We start from the raw sequence: 4,797 nt of genomic DNA, 5'->3' as shown, positions 1-4,797 counted from the left end.
CCTGGGGACTGTGGACAGCCAGGAAGCCCCATTCATGTTGTACATTGCCCTCAGAGACGTGTGACACTGAGTGGGAAAGCAAGACCAAGGCCATCATAAATAGAACCAGGTTGTATAAAAATCAATAGCAGCTACAAGCACAGACACACGTGATATGGACACAGACTAAAAATGACAATGGGCTTACATCAGGGCCACATGTGTCAATGCACACCCTCACTGCAACGCAAATCTAGACACAATGAGCAAGGACTTGGGTTAGCTTGCTTGTCTTTTTTTATAATCACATTTTTTTGTTCTTGTTTTTGTTTTGTTTTTGTTTTTTGTGAAGGCGCTGACCGGCAGAAAAGAAGTGGAGGACAGCAGTCCTGAAACGTCTTCCTGGCTGTCCTGACTGCGCCCTTGTATAAGTCTGCTGCCCTGCCCTGCCTATCCAGATGTTTCCTCATTCTCGACAAGATGCTAACATAGATTCTGCCAGTTTCAACATCACTCATTCTGAGATCTGTCCCAATTCATAGCCATGGTTCTGGATAGAATAAAAACTATATAAAACCTTCACAGTTCTTTAATATAAAAGCAGTTGCCAGGTGGTGGTGGCGCACACCTTTAGTCCTACCACTCAGGAGACAGAGGCAGGCAAATCTGAGTTTGAGGCTAGCCTGATCTACAGAGTGAGTTCCAGGATAGACAGGCCCACACAGAGAAACCCTGTCTCAAACAAACAAACAAACAAACAACAAGCCAAAACAACAACAAAACAGTACAGTGGCATGAAAAAGAAGTTTACTTTTTAAACCTGCCTTCAGAATCCTTTAAACTAAGTTTGACCTCATTCTGCCTGAGCCATCAGTGGGACTCCTGTCCCCTCCCCCAGGCGTCCCCACCTACATCTTGTAAGTCAGCAGGATTGAGTCCACAATACTCACAGGAAGTAGGAAACCAGCTGAAGCAGGTCAAGAGAGCAGTTTCAGGCTAGCCCCAGCTATATGAGTTCCAGGCCAGCCAGAGCAACATGGTGAGGCCCTGCCTCAAAAGAAGAGAAAAAGAAAAAGGCTGGTGGTAGCACACGCCTTCGATCCCAGCCCTTGGGACGCAGAGGCAAGAGGATTTCTGTGAGGCCAGCCTCGCCTAGAGAGCTAGTTCCAGGACAGCCAAGGCTACATAAAGAAACCCTGTCTCAAAAAATCAAAACAAATGAACAAAACCCAAAAATGAACTTTACAGGGTGAGCACCGGAGAAATGGTTCCGTGCGCAGAGCGCTTGCTGTGCAAGCACAAGGACCCGAGTTCAGTTCCCAGCAACTGCATAAAAAGCTGAGTACAGCCACTAATGCCTGGAGGGTAGGTAGCGGCAAGAGTCAGTGGAGCTCGCTGGCTCCCAGCTTAGCTCCAGAGGCAGTGAGGAACCCCTTCGGGAAAAAGTACAGCTAAGGGAGAAGAGTCATAGACCACTCAGACCACCCTGAGTTCTGGTCTTTGTATAAATGCACAGGTGTGCACACCTACGCACATGGACCCATACACCACACACACACTAAATTATGAAAGATTCATCATTTTAAAATATGTGTGACTTTCCTATTTAATCATCTGGTCATCACTGCTTTGTAGTTTACTCTGATACTTCTACACCGAGCTTGTAAAAGATGACCACACAAGGGGAACCAATGACACTGTGATGAAACGTGCTGTTTCTCAAATTTGGGGGTCAACTAGAGTCTAACTTAAGCCAACCGTTGGTTCTGTTAGAGTTACACTATTGTGGCAAGATCCCTTCTAAACCATCTTGTCTGGAGCGGCGGAAGATAAGACTTTAGGCAGCACGCACCCTGCGCTTAGGCACAGCACCTTCTGAGGGAGGTGACCAGCCACTTCTCAGCTAACCCTAAGGTCCCTTCTGTGTCATCACCCCCTCACTGGTCTGGCTATTAACTGTGCACACTACAAGACATTTTTCTGTCAACATTCATTTTTCCTTTCACTTCTATTTATATTCTGTTCCCCAAGCTTCCAGCCAGTTCTAAAGAAAGCACTTCAATCATGAATAGCTCGACGCGATGGCAGCTATTTAAGATTTCAGGTGCTCACGTCAGCCTCTGCTCTCTTCCGCCTTCTTGCTGTAGTTTTTTAAAAAATGCGGTGGTTCTTTAAAGAGATTACATAAAGGGAAGGTAACAGTGGTGGAATTAGCCCATGAAGCAGGATGAGCCTGAGATTCCAAGAACAGCAGACCTGAGAGCAAAGCCAGAGCCTTCAGTCATATTGATAAGAAACCACCAAAGCCTACATGGGGGCCTCCCACCCTGACTCTGGAAGCTACCCTTTGGCTGGGATTCGAATAGATTGATCTTAGGATGACTATTGCCCAAGTGGGAGTGATTCCCATGAGGCCTGGCTCAGGCTGACAGCCATCTTTATTTTATATGCTGGTTCCTAACTTCAAGAAGGTCCTAGTGGGCTGAGACCTTCCAGACAGTGTTCGTGGCCTGTTCCTCGTTGAGAATGAGAGTCCCTTACAAAACTTTACAAGAACAACCATTCTCGGAAAAACACAAAAAGGACCCAGTCGCCAGGGGTCGGGGGTTGGGTGTTGGGGGGGGGGGGTGGGAGGAGGGGTCCCTTGTGCTGTGGGGGGGAGGGGCGGCAGACTGCACTTCAGAAAGCTTCTGGCAACACTTTCCAAGCCCTAAAACCACATACTCTGCTTCTGAACACACAACGAAGAATCACACTTCTCTGGTTTCTTCTTGCTGTCTTGGTATGTCTGGCTGATAGGTCATTCAACTGTTTTTCTTACTGTGTTTCTACATTTTTATAATGTACTTTGTTCTTCCTTGAATTTAAGACATGTTTTAAAAAGCAGTAAATATAAAATACACCTTGTCCAAATCAACTTTTATTCAGAAATGTGTAATATGAAAGGTGGAGACCATCTTCACAAAACAGTTTTGTTTCCTAAACAGGGATTTTAGAAAACTCAATATAAACAAACAGCAGTTTTTCTAATGGTGCAGGGTTACTCGGGTGGCTATTGTGATGGCGTGACTCAACCCAGCAGTGTGTGGGCATGTGAGGCCATTCGTGGGGCTGCTGGGGTCCCACTGTCTGATGAAATGCTCTCTCCCTCCATTTTACAGCAGGGACACACTATCTACAATCTAGTCCCTGTGGGAGTACCCTGGGACCAGAACAATTCTTGTACAGCTTTTTGTTCCAAACCACAACCTTTTTCTGGATGCACTCCAAGTACATTTCAAGATGTTTTCTGAAGGGCTCTCAGGGGTTACATCCACAGCCTTTTGGCCAATGTTTCCTAAATTCTTCCCTTCAATGATGGAAGGAGCCAGTGCTTTCAGCTGGGATGTCGGAGACTGACTTAGAAGAAGTTACAGAAGACCTGAGGTAGACTCGTTAGAGCTGAAACACTGTCACCACAGGCCAAGAACAGCTTTTTTGTTTGTTTGGGTTTGTGTTGTTGTTGTTTTGGTTTGGTTTGGTTTGGTTTTTTGGAGACAGAGTTTCTCTGTGCAGCCTTGACTATGTTGGACTTGCTTTGTAGACTAGGCTGGCCTCGAACTCAGTGATCCGCCTGCTTGTGCCTCCCAAGTGCTGGGATTAAAGGCGTGCGCCACCACCCAGTGAGAACAGCTTTCTTAAAAGCATAACTCAAAGGTGACTAAGGCTTCCAAGTGTCAGTGTCAGATGACAAACATGTTCAATGGGGACTAAGCCTCCTTCCATTGGAAAATTCTTGGTGTTTGGTAGCTGCTTGCTGTGGTGGTCCTGGGTATCTTCCAAAAGGCTGTGTGAGTTGAAGGTTTGGTCTTGTGCCTGTGGGCTATGGAGACAGAGCTGTTAGGAGGTGGGAGCCATGAGCCTGTGGGCTATGGAGACTGAGCTGTTAGGAGGTGGGAGCCATGAGCCTGTGGGCTATGGAGCCAGAGCTCTTAGGAGGTGGGAGCCATGAGCCTGTGGGCTATGGAGCCAGAGCTGTTAGGAGGTGGGAGCCATGAGCCTGTGGGCTATGGAGCCAGAGCTGTTAGGAGGTGGGAGCCATGAGCCTGTGGGCTATGGAGCCAGAGCTGTTAGGAGGTGGGAGCCATGTGCCTGTGGGCTATGGAGACAGAGCTGTTAGGAGGTGGGAGCCATGAGCCTGTGGGCTATGGAGCCAGAGCTGTTAGGAGGTGGGAGCCATGAGCCTGTGGGCTATGGAGCCAGAGCTGTTAGGAGGTGGGAGCCATGGGCCTGTGGGCTATGGAGACAGAGCTGTTAGGAGGTGGGAGCCATGGGCCTGTGGGCTATGGAGACAGAGCTGTTAGGAGGTGGGAGCCATGAGCCTGTGGGCTATGGAGACAGAGCTGTTAGGAGGTGGGAGCCATGGGCCTGTGGGCTATGGAGACAGAGCTGTTAGGAGGTGGGAGCCATGAGCCTGTGGGCTATGGAGACTGAGCTGTTAGGAGGTGGGAGCCATGAGCCTGTGGGCTATGGAGACAGAGCTGTTAGGAGGTGGGAGCCATGAGCCTGTGGGCTATGGAGACAGAGCTGTTAGGAGGTGGGAGCCATGAGCCTGTGGGCTATGGAGCCAGAGCTGTTAGGAGGTGGGAGCCATGAGCCTGTGGGCTATGGAGCCAGAGCTGTTAGGAGGTGGGAGCCATGAGCCTGTGGGCTATGGAGCCAGAGCTGTTAGGAGGTGGGAGCCATGAGCCTGTGGGCTATGGAGCCAGAGCTGTTAGGAGGTGGGAGCCATGAGCCTGTGGGCTATGGAGACAGAGCTGTTAGGAGGTGGGAGCCATG

The 4,797-nt window shown here is 49.1% G+C and overlaps 1 long non-coding RNA gene across 1 annotated transcript; it reads left to right on the top strand.

Annotated features, from left to right (window-relative positions):
- Positions 1-3,758: 3,758 nt before the first annotated feature.
- Positions 3,759-4,561, top strand: LOC127205716 (uncharacterized). The gene is made up of 3 exons (XR_007832684.1): positions 3,759-3,911; positions 4,326-4,371; positions 4,418-4,561. It is a non-coding gene; the product is annotated as an uncharacterized LOC127205716 (long non-coding RNA).
- The last annotated feature ends 236 nt before the right edge of the window (positions 4,562-4,797 follow it).

The sequence above is a fragment of the Acomys russatus genome, chromosome 22 (genome assembly GCF_903995435.1).
Source record: "Acomys russatus chromosome 22, mAcoRus1.1, whole genome shotgun sequence".
Taxonomy (NCBI): Eukaryota; Metazoa; Chordata; class Mammalia; order Rodentia; family Muridae; genus Acomys; species Acomys russatus.
Note: the sequence above shows the minus strand (reverse complement) of the source record. Positions and strands in the feature narration are given on the sequence as shown.